Genomic DNA, 14,987 nt, shown 5'->3' on the forward strand with positions numbered 1-14,987 from the left:
CCGAGGTGATGGGAGAGGAGAGTGGGCAGATAAGGATACTGCAGAGAAGACATCGTATCCATCAGAAACAGTGTTAACTGTAAGGTACGTAACTTGTTCTTCTAATGGATACTATCTTCTCTGCAGATACCTTATCTTTGAAATATTACCCCAGCAATGCCAATCAAACAATAAGGAAGGAGGGTGCCCCTCTGAGATATCAGAAAAGGAAACAGATTTCAAAAAAGATGTGCTGCACTACAGATCTACTAAACAAGATCTCTGCTCTAGTAGCAGAGTCAAGGCAGTAATGCTTCGCAAATGTATGCAACCAAGTGGCTGCTATACAGATGTCCTAAATTGGGAACCCTCTCAAGAAAGGGATGGTAACTGTGTGGCCCATAGTGGAGTAGGCCACAATCCATTCCTGCAGAGCTTTGTATGCGGCCTCATAGTAGATCCTAATACAAGTCTATCTATCAGGAGGTTGTCTGTTGTCGCAGCCACCCATCTGGACATGTGATTGTAGGTCACAAATAGCAGGCTGTCAATGCAGTACTTATTCAACCTGTTGATGTAGTGGCTAAGAGCTCTCTTTGCATCAAGTCTGTGCAACCTTTCCTCCGCCTTGGACATGTGGTGCAGAGGAAGGAAAACCAGATGTTGAATCAACGGCTTAATGTACAATTCATTTATAACCTTAGGTAAAAAAGATGGGTTCATCCTAACCATCACCTTGTCCTTTATGAAATTTGTAGAAGGCATGGAGTTCAATCACCCACCTGGATAATGTGATGGCCACTAAGAAGGTGGTTTAGAAAGTAAGACGCTTGAAGCTGTGGCTAGGCTCAAAAACTAGATCTATCAGTTGCACCAAGACCAAGTACAAGCCCCATTGTGCCTGCACATATGACAACAATTTGTTCACCAAGCCCTTGAGTAATTGTCCCACGAATGCTAAGGAAGAGTCCTGCTTAGGTTTGCACATTAAGGACAGTGCAGCTAGGTATCTTCATGGTGAAAACCTGCAGCCTTTCTCTCACAAGAGAAAGCACAAAATCGAAGACCCTAGACATGGAGGCCGAGAGGGAAATGATCCTCCTGTGGGTCAAATCACCAGCAGAAGTTATAGTTTGTGGGCGATCTGCCCCCAAGCCCGTCATGCAGGTCATGACCTAGGAACTGTGTGCGCTCAGAATCCAGGCTGCCTGCATTCTTGCAGAAGACACTGCCCACAGCCTGGGTCAACCGGTCCGGGAAAGTCCAGGATTTTCCAGCATACCCTGCAGCTCAGGTTGTGCAAGCCCACATACCATACTCTCAACAGCCACTGATGGGCGATGAAGATCACTGTGCCCCTGTGGTACCTGCATTTTCTTCAGACCATCTACAAGAGGGGAGTCAGAGGGAATGTGTACACAATGACAAACATCCACACAAACAGAAGGGCATCACACAGCACACCCTTCCTGGACCCCTCTCTGAAGCAGAACATTTCCTGATGGTTTGAGTCTCAAATAGACCCACCACAGGTTGGTCACATATCTTAAAAATGTTACACACCACTGCCTGGTGTAGTGCCCACATGTGCTATACAGAATACTTCCTGCTGAGAGTGTACACCCTAACATTGCTCTCGGTACAGATGGAAAGCATGCACTGATATGTTGCTGGCATTCAGCCACAGCCAAAGGGGCTAGGATTCCCAGCACAATTTAAGAGTACCCACCCCAGGACACTTCTTCTCACAGTGCATCGTGATAGTGTTGTCCGTCAGTATCATTATTCTTCCCCAGCAGCTAGGAAGCTGGAAAGCCTACATGGCCAGGTGGATTGTCCTCAGTTCCTGGAGGTTGACGTGGAGCCCTGTCTTGCTCTCTGATCACGTCTCTCGTACCTCCAGCTCAACGATGTTGGCCCCCCCCGTAGCTAGTCAAATCATCCATGATGATCAGAGGCTGGAAAATAGGGAGCAAATGGCTTGCCAACCATGACCACCTGTATGCACAATAAGCTAAAGTCCTGCATCAACTCAGCGCCCACCGAAAGTCTGACCTCTGGGGACCCGGCCAGATGATTCAAACCAAACCTGTCAGTTTCGCCTGGTGGACCATGAACGCCGGTCCTGAAGTCGAGGGTCGATTTGGAGGTCAGAATTCTTTTGGGTAGTGGAAGGGAGTAGTTTCCTACCTGTAACTCCCATTTCTCCAGCGTTGGTATCTTTCCTGGATTCATTCACATGCCCCCCGTTGTCAGGCTGGGAAACCTCAGTAACTTTAACTAAGGGTTTTCATATGGAACACTACGACACTTTAGTGTCCTATCAACATCCTTTTTGGGTGCTTTAGGTCCCACCAATAGGACACCTGGTATAAATAGCCACGCCCCCCACAGCTTTCCTTCAGATTTCAACCCTCTCCAAACTGTTGGGATCAACTTGTGTTTCTTCGTGTTTTTGCACATGCGTTTTGTTTGTAGGCTAGGATGTCATCTGTAGCCCAGAAGAAGTCTCTTCTTCTGCCGTGTGCTACATGCGGCATGAAGGTGTACGAAGGTGATGGTCATATGGACTGTCTTTACTGCCTTTACCCTCATCACTCGGTGGATACCTGCAAGATATGGCAGGTTCTTTCGCAGAAGCCCTTGAAGGACCGTAATTGACAGCTCCAATGTTGGCTTAATGAGGGCGCCTAGTATAAATTGCCCCGTCCTGCGGCTTCCCTTCAGAATTTAACCTCCAAAGTAGAGAGAACCCGAAATCAGGTTTGCCTGCAGGTGCGGCCGGCGGGCGCATGTGAATCCATGAAATATACGAACGCTGGAGAAATGGAGTTACAGGTAAGAAACTACTCCCTTCTCCTGCATTGGATCTTTCATGGATTCACATGCTATGAATAGATTACATAGCAGTACAACTAATGTGTGGCGGTGTGTCACAGGCAAACCAAAAAACAGTACTTAATCACCTCCATGAGACAACAAACAGCAAGTGATATAGCACATAGAGAAAAAAAAATGAAGCTGTGGGGCCTACCTTATTGGAACAGGCATTGGAGGACCGCAAGTCCAACTTGCACATCTTCCACATGTTGCTGCCCCAGAAAGTAATGCCTAGAGAAGTTATGCCGCACTGCCCGTGAGGCTGCCTGGCAAATGTCCACCAGCGGTATCCCAGACCGCAACGCCGCCGACGACGCTCTGGTCCGCATAGAATGAGCCTTTGGAATCACCCTCAAAGGCTTGCCATCTTTAGTGTGACAAAACGAGATTGTAGAGGAAACGCAGCGGGAAAGTCCTTGTTTGGAGATGGCCTGCCCCTTGTTGGACGGCCCATAAGCCACAAACAGCTGCCATGACTTCCTGAAGTCCTGCGTGCGACTCAGATAAAACTTCAGGGCCCTCTTAACGTCGAGAGAATGCAGGGCCCTTTCCGCTGGCATGGATGCATTAGCAAAAAACTAGGGCAAAGCAATAGAAGCCAGTTTGTGAAATGCAGATGTCGCTTTCGGAATAAACCAGCTTCTATGAGAGGAACTTCAAAGGAGTCGTCGACATTGCCTTAAAAAGAGGTCTCATCAAAGCCAAAAGAACCACATTAAGGCTCCACATCGGTGCAAACTTCTTCACCGGAGGAAATGTCCAAAACAACCCCTTAAGAAAATGTTTCACCAAGTGATCACTGAACAGAGGAGAAGCATGGCGTTTTCTCATGAACCTAGAAATTGCCGCCAAATGTACCTCAATGGATGACAACGCCAGGCCCCCTTCCGCCAGGTGTAACAGGTACCGGAGAAACTGCGCCGGAGAAACGTCCAAAGGCTCAACCGCAGGAAGACACTTCCACCATTCACAGAATCTCGTCCATTTATTAACATACGAGACATTCGTGGATGGCACCCTCGCTACCTCCAAAATCCATCAACACGGAGTATTCCTAAATGACCGAGCTCGGAGTGGTCAGGACACACGGCGCTAGGCTGAGAAACGCCGGATCGTGATGCCACACTCTTTGTCGTCCTGAGACAGGAGATCCATATCCGCTCCTAACCAAATCGGCTCCTCCACCGCCAGATGAAGATCTGAAAACCACGTCTGCCAGGGCCAGATCGGGGCCACCAGAAGCGCTCGACATTGTTACTTCCGAATCCACTGGATGGTCCTCCGAATGAGCGGGAAGGGTGGAAATGCATACGCAAAGAGACCCGTCCACGGGAACGAAAACGTGTCCCCCAATGACTCGGGATGAGCCCATCTGCTGGCGAACTCCAGACACCACTTGTTTTCCCTTGTAGCAAACAGATCCAACGGAAGATGCCCCCATCGCCGGAAGATCCGTGACATCTGCTGCTCCTTCAGCCTCCACTCGTGCAGCTGACTGGCGTACCTGCTGAGCGCATCCACTTGAACATTCAGAACTCTGGGCAGAAGGAAAGCGACAATGCTGATCCCTTCAACTAGAGTCCAATGCCAAATGTCCTGCGCCTCCCTCGACAGGACTCTGAATTTCCTTAAATAGAACATGGTGGTGGTATTGTCCATTAACACCCTCACCACCGATCCGCGGAAGAAACAACTTTAGGGCCGAATGCACCGCCCTTAACTCGAGCACATTGATCTGTAACAAAGTTTCTACCCGAGACCATAGGCCCTGCACCTGTCGAGGTGGGCCCCCCCATCCTACCTGGGAAGCATCCGCTACGATCGTAAACTGAACTCCAGCAAGGGCATGACCCTTACAAGATGGACCGTGCCCGTCCACTAGTGAAGGGCGTCCACCAAGCTTTTGTCGACCACCAACTTGTTGGACCATAATCTACGACTCTGCGACCATCTGTCTGTGAGGAACTCCTGCACCGGCCTCATGAACAGGCGACAATTAGTAAGAAGAGGGATACACAGTGCCATGGCCCCTAACAGCGACATGTAACCTTGGACCAAGATCACTGTGCCCTTCTTCCACTCGCTTGCCCTGGCCCACAATTCTTTCATAAGCTCGCTGGAAGGCCACACCAGATAATGCCGGTTAAGAAACTGCACCCCGAGAAACACCAACTCTCTCGACGGCGTCAAATATGATTTTTCGTAGTTGACCGCGAATCCCAGCCGTTGCAAAAGCGGCATGGTCACCATGAGAGACTCTTGCGCCCTTCCCTGCGACAAACCCCTCACCAACCAATCATCCAGGTAGGGGTACACATGATGACCATCCCTCCGGAGGAAGGCCACCACCGGAGCCAGACACTTTGTGAACGTCCTGGGGCACGACTTCACGTCAAACGGGAAGACCCAAAACTGATAGTGTTCATCTCCAACCACAAAATGCAGGAAAATATGCGTCCTGCAGATCCGATGACGCCAGGAACTCGCCCGGCTGCACCGACCAGATGACATCTTGAAGGGTGAACATTTTGAGCTTCAGGCGTTGTAGATTCTTGTTCAACGCCCAAAGATCTAGAATAGGCCTCCACTTGCCGTTGGGCATTTTCACGACGAAGTACCGGGAGTACACCCCTTGGCCCCACTCCGCAACCGGAACTGGTTCTATCACTCCTTTTTCTAGCATGAGCACCACCTCCTGCTGCAGGATCTGAAGATGCAGCTACAGCCCATGCACCGGCGGAATAGGAACCGGAGGACGCCGGAACGCCAACAAGTGGCCAAGACGCACCGTGTCTAGCACCCAGCGATCTGATGTTATCTTCTGCCACTCGATGTGGATGGCGACCCTGCCCCCCAGCAGATTGTCCATATGGCAGTCATTGTTTAGTTTTAGTGTGTCGCCCCTTGGACGCTGTGGACTGCGAACCCTTCTTTTGCTGAGCTTGGAAGTACAGGCCCTTCTGCGCCAAATGGACAGAACGCGGATACCCTTGAGAAGAGTAGCTGCAGCGCCCGTACCCCTGATCTCTGGAAGAAGCAAACCGAGCATTCCCCAAGGCTCCACGGAAAGCTCGAAAGGAGCAAAAAGAGCAACCACTTTGTAAGGAACAGAAGGATTTAGCGGCTTCCGTATCCTCCTTCATCCCTTTCAGGACCTCATCAATTTCTTCGCGGAACAAGTGTTCGTCTTCACAGGGCATGTCGATGACTTTATATTGGACCTCCGGGCAAAAGTCTGTGCACTTCGACCAGCCCTGCTTTCGGAGCACTACTACATTATTAATCTGTTTAAAACCAGACTCCGCCAGGTCCACTGCAATATTGATGCTGTGGTTGGAGGCCTTCTCCCCCTCTCGAACGAACAGCATTGCTTCCTTTCGATGTTGCTCTGGCAGATGTTCCAGAATCAGGGCCAGCCGAAGCCACATTTCACGATCATATCAGGCCATAATCGCCAAGGAATTTGCAGCCTTCACAGTCGTAGCTACTACTGTTAAGACCTTTTTACCTAAAGTGTCCTGCTTCCTGGACTCCCTGTCTGGAGGCATCACACATTTATTTTGGCTCCAGGCCTTACGGCTGGCAGCCGACGAGACCACAGACTCAGACGTGGGCTGCCACACCAGGCATCTAGGGGTAGACTCCAGAGACTTGAATTTCTTTTCAAGGCGACCTTTCACAGCCGGCTTTGACAACGGGTGGTGCATCATGCGCAGGCCCTCCTGCCACACGTGGTTGAGTATGGGAACCGAGAAGACCGCCTTCCTCTTATTGCCCATATGGTCGAAGAGGAAGCAGTCCTTACGTTCCTCTTCAGGCGCCAGCCCAAACTCCACACATGCTTTCGACATCATGGCGTGGAACGCCTCAATATCACCCGGAGGCGATGGCTGAGCCGGACTATGGGGCTCCTCCACCTCCACGTCCGTGTCCCACGAGTCATCCCTCGTCGGCGACAACACAGTAGACAGGGTGTCCCGCAAAACACTCAGGGTCCGAATCAGGTAGCTTGCCTTCTTCGGATTAGACTGTGGACGACCCAACCCCACAGGTAACGGCACGGGCAACCATGCCAGAAGGGACTTCAGAGGCTCCTCACCAGGTAACCCTTCTACCACCGGCACCGCCGGACTCAGAGGAGGATGCAACATCGCATCAAGTTGCCCCAACAAAGATTGAAGCGTAGACAGTACTTGAAGCGACAGCAGAGATTGCGGGTTAACCAATGGATAAAGGGGCAGCCAAGCCCCTACCCCAATCCACGTCGAAGGCCTCACAATCTGCAGACCCAAGGCTGACGGGTCAAACACCGGTTTCTGTTCCTCCTCCATTCCCGAAGAAACAGAAAAGTATCAGGATCTTGCTGCAGAATGTTCTCAGGAAGGACTGACTCAGAGGTGGCGGATTGCCATGCCCCACCCGTCATCAACAACCCTTCCGATTCCATCTGTGTCGATGACAACAGCAGCAGACCACTATCCGTCAAAGTCGTGGACGGCACTGATTACATCACCGTCGACGATGGCACCATAGACTGCAGTACTACCGTCGACAACAGAACAACCGTCGACGAGCTCACTGTTGACACCAAATCCACAGGCCTCGATTTTACCAGAGACACAGATTTCTTGGAAGGACCGGAACAATGCTTCCAGGACTCCCGGCTGGACGAACACTTGTGATGGTCCCTGGACGACGAGTGCTTCGACAAAGACTCCCCCGGCTTCGCCAGGTCTTTCTCAGACACTGTACACTTCTCAAGCCTGCTACCAGACCCCTTGAACTTGTTCGGCCGACCATGCTAGGACAACGAAGAGCCATCCGCCCCCTTCGACTGGTACGTCCTCACTGTATACCTGCTGCCACTCCCCACCTCCGATGCAGGTACTGCGGCACAAGGCTTCTTAGCAGGGGGTTCTGCCGACGTAGCTCGGTGATGCTCCGCAGATTTCTCTGCCCTTCCGGAAGACTGGCTCGCCCGGGCCAAACCCACCTCAGAAGCCGGATACGTGCCCTCATTAAGCCAACATATGAGCTGTCCATTACGGTCCTTCAAGGTCTTTTGCGAAAAGCCCCGACATATCTTGCAGGTATCTGCCGAGTGATAAGGGTAAAGACAGTAAAGACAGTCCATATGACCATCCTCTTCGTACACCTTCATGCCGCAGGTAGCACACACTGAAAAAGAGACTTCTTCTGAGCTACAGGCGACATCCTAGCCCATGAACAAAACGCACGTGCAAAAACACAAAGAAACACGAGGTGATCCAAACATTTTGGAGACAGTTGAAATCTGAAGGGAAGCCACGGGGGCAGGGTGATTTATACCAGGTGTCCTATTGATGGGGCCTAAAGCACCCAAAAAGGACATTGATAGGACACTAAAGTGTTGACGTTTTCCATAGGAAAACGGCAAGTTAAAGTTACTGATGTTTCCCAGCCTGACGACGGGGAAATATTCACAGCATGTGATTCCATGAAAGATACAATGCTGGAGAAATGCCTTTATCACTGTCACGGCTAGGACCACTCGTATGAACTAGAGCAGGATGGTGGGGGTTAGATTGTATTTTCTGGTGTTTAATGAAAAGCCTATGCATTGAGCAGCCCCCTGATCGATTGAAGCATACACAGCAGTCCGTCCCAACATAACTCACCAGCCAATCAACGAGGTAAGCGACAACCTCCACACCTGCCAGACGCAATTTTGACACGACGATCATGCCTTAGAGGAGTGAAGATTCAAGGTGCCAATGTCAGGACAAACAGCAACTCACATGAACGTGTCGCCTGCCGCTACAAAGCACAAGAACTTCTTATAGCCCAGTTGGAAAGACACATAGAAGCTTCCTGCATGTCCAAGTATACCATCCAGTTGCCTTGACACAGGGCGTCCAGCAGCTCAACTTCCCTAAAGTATGATTGGCCTCATCTCCGGATAACATGTTCCCTTGGAAGGGCATATCCATAATGTTCACCTACACGCGGAAACACAGATGACATAAGCCACCCATGGTTCCCAATGTGGGCGTCCCAGTTGGAGCTGCCATGGCACCGTGTGGAACGACTATCACGGCGCCATCAGCCTCTCAGCACAGTCAATGTCACAGGTAGAACATCAATGACATGTGACATCATCATGAAACCCAGAACACCGGGTGCCCGGAGAACACAAAAGGAACAAAAGCTGATTGTAGAGGGCTCTCAGCGATTCTCTATCGAAGTAAGTGCCATGGGTTATCTCACGTCTACTGTTCAGTGGACTCTTGTGTTTCAGATCTCTGCCTTGGTCTTTGTATTTCTAGATTTGCTATTGGACTGTCTGGTTGCGTCGTACTGATTGTCTGCTGCTGAACCTGCCTGTCCCTCGACTTTGCCTCTGCCAGCCGTTTACTGGTTACTCTGCATTCCTTGTTTTCTCTTTTTGACTTAGTTTGTGGCTCAACCCTCTTGTTATGATTCCATTGACTGTAACAGAAGGAAAATCCTTCCTTCTGCAATTGTGGATCTGCAGTGTCTTGAAACCGTCCTCCAGCCTGAACTTGGATAAGTGCTTTCCTGACTTGAAGGAGCTTTGGATCCTCATGCCGTCGGGTCAGGTCAGGTGCCCATCACCTTTTGCTTTACTAATATTGGACCTACTGTCACCTATTCATCGTGCGTTTTCCTGACCTATGGACCATGTGGTTTGTTTAGGATTTCCTGCGGAATTTCTTGCATCACAGGTAGGAACAGGTACTGGGGGTATCAAAGAACAAACCCAGGAACCCTTAATTCTCAATCTATTGTTTGTAGTTTTTTCAGCCTGGATACCCAGGTGGTGCGTTCCCACCTTTTCACAAAAAAACATTTTGGCCCGCGTTCTTGTTCTTATCCATGGACAGCGTCTTTGGAGGTAAAGCTGAGGGCTGCAGTACTAGAGCTCCAGATCCATGCTAGGAAACAGGCATAGTGGGAGCAGAAGCTAGTCAGCACTTGCCACACCTTACTGAACATAGCCAGCAGCTCATGGAGGAAAGACACCAAGTTCCCCAGCACCTGTCCCAGAATCATCAACACCTGTGGGTTCTCTATGCTTAACACCACTGACCAGAAGATACGGTCCGGTGTGGAGTCTTCTATTCTCTTCTTCTTTGTTTTTTCTGAGTTTCTGTGCTCAAAGGGGGGGGAAGAGGCATTTCTTCAATGGGATCACTTTCGAGGTCTCCTCTTGGGGCCCGATTTTCATCTTGGCGCAGTGAACGTGCTAAATAGCACGACTCACTGCGCCATTTCTTGACGCCCAGGCACCACTGCTATTCTCGTGTGGTCCTGGGCGTCTTCACAAAGGACAAAAGAGCTTTCTCTATAATCCACCTGTTTCTAATGGAAACAGGCGGATTCCAGAATCCCGGCAGCATTTTCATTAAATAACGAGGGAATCGTTATTTAACAAAAATGCTGCTGAGATGAAAACAAACATGCATGTGCTTTTTGGGTGTGCAGATGCTGACAGGTGGGTCCTGCACTGCATTTGTTTATCTTTATTTGCAGAAGGGTGCATACTGCCAGTATGCACTCTTCTGGAAACAAAGATAAAAAAATGCAATGCTGGACCCACCCATCATCATCTGCACACCCAAACAGCCGTGTGCTTCTTGTGGCACTCCCTCCTGTACGACACCAATTTGGTACCGTACTTCAGCGGCAAATTCAAGCACTTACAAAATTGGAGGAGTGCCACAAGAATTACCATGCAAAGGGAGAGATAACGAAAGTGCCGGTTGCTAGGTCGGTTTCCAGCCCCTCCTAGCAACAGGCACCCATTTTCTGAATGTGGTGCAATCAGGAAGATTGCACCACCTTCAGAATAGGTCGTTATTACCAAAAATGTCTTTAGCACTTTTTACAACATTTTCGGTAATTAGCACCAACTTGAGAATTGGGCCCTTGGAATCAGCAAAAGGACTCCGAGTGCTAGGAACGTGGCCGCTTCGGTTCAGAGGAGCCCCTTCCGCAGAAAAAAATTCTACTAAGTTCCATACTGAAACATCAAGAGTTGGCGCTCCGAGGACCGCATGCCTTGGAGGTCATAACCCTGCATGCCTCATGCTCCTTATTGTTCAGGCGGATGCAATGCCACATGCAGCAGTCATTGGCATCTGTGAGGGTTTTTTTACTAATTTTATTAAGCATTTAAAGTAAACAATTTGAATTAAATGCAATTAAAACATTCAAACTTGTGTTAACGTTGGAGCCAGGGCTCAGAGCGGATTTTGAAAGCCTGTAAGCTGTGACATCAGAAAAGGGAATGTTGGGCTCAGAGCAAGTGGCGCCTCTTGTACCCTTGGCACTGTCACTTCTGGTAGATGCTACAAGGTGCACCCCCATGATGCCATAAGTATGGGTTGCACCCCCCAGCATAGAGCGAGAATTAAAATGTGTGATAGCCTTAGATGGTAGCTGGACATTTCAAACATAAGGAATCTGCAGAGGCGATATAATCTATTATAATTCATGTATGGAAAACTTTTTAAATGTGGTTGTAGCCCTAAATAATAGGATTACCACATCAGGAGTTGGTCTGAAATCTGAGAGAGCAACGGAAAGGAGTCAATACACATTTCTATAGGAGGGGCTGATAATAGAGAACATGAAGATGCAGTTATATCAACTGAGACAATGGGATCTATTGTCAGGAGGCCTCAACTGAGGAAATGAATAAGAGGTCAATGGCGTGAATGAGAGCAAGAACATAATAATGGGACTTGCACCTGCAACCCAAAATCTTACACACTATAAATAGTGCATATATGAACCAACACAACTCAGTTTAATGGCACTGGAACCATGTAGTATGACAGAACATTACTATTACTTTAGTAACCTAATATACTAAATACATAATAAGCAACATATTAAACAGCATACCAAACCAAACATGTCCATTTACATTATTTACATTTGACAGGACCATTCCTCTGCCATTTAAAATATTACACATTCCAAATTTTAGGGAACAAATCAATATAAATATAAAAAATAAAAAAGCAAGGAAGCTTTTCATAACATACCCTTGACTTGTTCATAAAATCAAATAATAAATTACAAATGGGACAGCTTATAAAATACCAAATACCTTTTATTTAAAATCCATTGTTGTGAACACAGGAGTATTCGTCCAAATTAAAGCCTTTAATAAAGCCAAGCCTTCATGTACATGTTAGGTGTTCAAGCAGCGTCTCCATAGATTTACATCCAAAGATCCAAATCTGTTTAGTCCTACGTGGGGTTAATACAGCACAATCAAGTACCATGTGCTTTGCACTTTCCAAGCTAACATTACAAAATCTACACATAATTTCAGCCTCAGTGATTAAGCTTCTCCTAAACAAAATGTCCTTAGTGGAGAGCATGTTCCAGCATAGGCTGAGCAAAATACCCCTATGATGTTGGTCTGGGAATTGAGTAAACAACGTAGATGGCTTTCTCTGGCATTTATGTTCATGAGATAAGTGGCTCATAGATGAGTAAGAGTGGAATAGGTCAGTTATTACCCAATCAAGATCAAACAAGGCCCTTTTAACTTTCATCGGATTATTGACTAGAGTCTCCAGATCTAAGCCAATTCTTGCTAAGATAACTTCACATCTTCTCCCAAAGTGAGCAAGATAATGAGGATTAACCCAAGAAATATTTTTAGGATTAATAACAGCACCAAGGCTATCCTACAAAGAACGTGTGGTTGGTGAAGCTAGTTTTGAGTAAAGCGTCAGCACTCGCCCCTCAAACCTGGCCGTTAATTATATAACTACAAGATCAAACCTAATAGCTGCTAAGGGTATAGTATTAAGTATACCCAAGATCTTTCTTCACAATTTACCCTCAAGTCTATCCAATAATTTGAATATTGTCTTGTTGTAGAGTTTGAGACCATATATTACTTTCGGGATAAATTTCCCTTCGTAGAACAAAAGGGCTGGTTTGAGGGAAAATCTGCAACATTTTCAATCAATTTTAGCTATTTGGACAGGAGCAGGGCTACCTTTTGGAGGAGAATTTCAGTTATGTTACTTATACTATCATGTGCGCCAAAGTTGAACCCCAAGTAGATCATACTGGGCCTATTTTTAATATTTACGCCTTCAACAAGCCACGAGGAGTTACTACTTTTCAGCCTTTTCTTCGAGAATGCCAAGATCTTAGTCTTTTTATGATTAATAACAAGCCCATTCTCTCTTGCATAACCGGAGAACTTGAGCAATCTGAGGGCCGACACTTGCTTGATCAAAGATCAAGAAATCGTCGGCATATGCCAACCACAAAATCTCAGTCTGGCCAAACTTTAAAGCAATTAGGCCCTTTCGACACAAGCAAACTGCAACGTCAGCGACGTTGCAGTTAAAGAGCCAGGGGGCTAAGACTCAGTTCTGTCTAAGGCCCCGATACAACCATATTCTCCTTGAGCGATCGCCCTGTTGGTTTAATCGTATCTGAATTCCACAATTTTCGTAAACACCATTAGTCAACCGCAAAAGCAGTAGAGGCATACGCCAGTTAAGACAATTTTGACCTTAAGCGGTTCCTGTCTACACAGTCAAACGCTGCTGATTATTCGACTGAGGCCATGTAAATACAGCCCTAGTGTTTTGACCATGCCATTTTTTTTGGATACATCTTTCTACAAGGCCATTTACATTGGTTGAGTGCCCCTTTCAAAAACCCATCTGTAGATTGCTTAACGTGTGAGTGGTAGATGCCCAGTCTTCCAAATGGATCTAAAGGAAGGCCAGAGTCAATAATACTGCCAAATTTAAGTACAGCAAATCAGACCAATTGGCTGCATCCACCTTAAATGTGTTGTTGGTTAAAACAGGGTTCGAATGGAATCAATATCCAATTCGGGGGTGCCAAATAAAATCAGCAGGAGGAGGACCAAGGCCAAAGTCAGCACCAAAATTGCTGTTAGGTGTTCCAAATCAATTTTCAAAAAAACATACCCATTCTGACTCCAGAACAGTATTTAGTTGGCCTATAACAAAATTTGAGTCCTGGGCATTAATTAGCGACCAGAAAGTACCCACACAGAAATTTATCAGCAGCCCAAGCATGTTCTCAGCATCTTGTTGTAGTAACCTTGCTTTTATCGATTTACAGAAATGTTTATATATTTGCCTAATCTTCTTTGTCAGGCCAGTTCTTACTGTGACATCACTAAGATCACCCACTTTCCTAATCTCCCTCCTCATGGTGGCTTTGACCGTGGCTAATTCTTCATAACAGTGTGGAGGTCTAAATGGTCTGATTGGCTTAAATCTGGGGTGAAATCCTAGCCCAGCTACCAGATCCTGGATGAAACTCTGTATCCCATTCACGTTGAAGATTTCATAATAGATTGGAGTTTTTGGTTTAGGATGTTGATAATTGGGTCGGACCACTGTATCACATTACCTGCAAAGTGAGTACTTAAATTCAGCAAATTAGTGTAATTTCTAGTTAATATAATTTCAAAATTCACAGTAAGACTGGCATGGTCACTCCAATTATTTCTTTGCACTGTATATGAGGAGCAGCAGTTGGAAAAACATTAATCAGTAAAGATGTAATCCAGCACAGAGGAACTGTTCCCTCTATACCATGTATGCAGTTCTCCTTCACCCAGATGACTGGGAATCTTACCCACCAGAGGCTTCAACCCAAGCCCCTCCAGGGCGAGGTACCAGCCTCTGCCAGCTTGACACTTAAAATTCAGCGAAATCATATCTGAAGAAGATTCCCACAGCCCCCCATCCAAATCCTGAAAGACAGTTAGCGTTGAAATCTTGCGCTGTTCTAATTCTTCCAGAGGGATATCTGGTTGACCACTTGATTATACATTCACACACAGCCTTTACAAAAAAATTCAATTCAGCAATTCCCTTGTGCCAATAAATATTTAAAATCAGGAGGTGTAATGATGAGTCTGCAGAGCAAAGGGCCACCCCCCCATGGCACCAAACAGAAGATCTTCCAAAATAACTGCAGTCATACCCAAGGCTATATCCACTGCAATATCCCCTGAAGCCCTCCCACCCTTACTAGGCTTAGCAATTTAGGAAAAGACTTGGTAACCATCTAGTACTGGGATACAAGTCAGCCAGGTCGCCTTA

This window comes from Ambystoma mexicanum, chromosome 6p, assembly GCF_040938575.1.
Source record: "Ambystoma mexicanum isolate Mex_15411 chromosome 6p, UKY_AmexF1_1, whole genome shotgun sequence".
Taxonomy (NCBI): Eukaryota; Metazoa; Chordata; class Amphibia; order Caudata; family Ambystomatidae; genus Ambystoma; species Ambystoma mexicanum.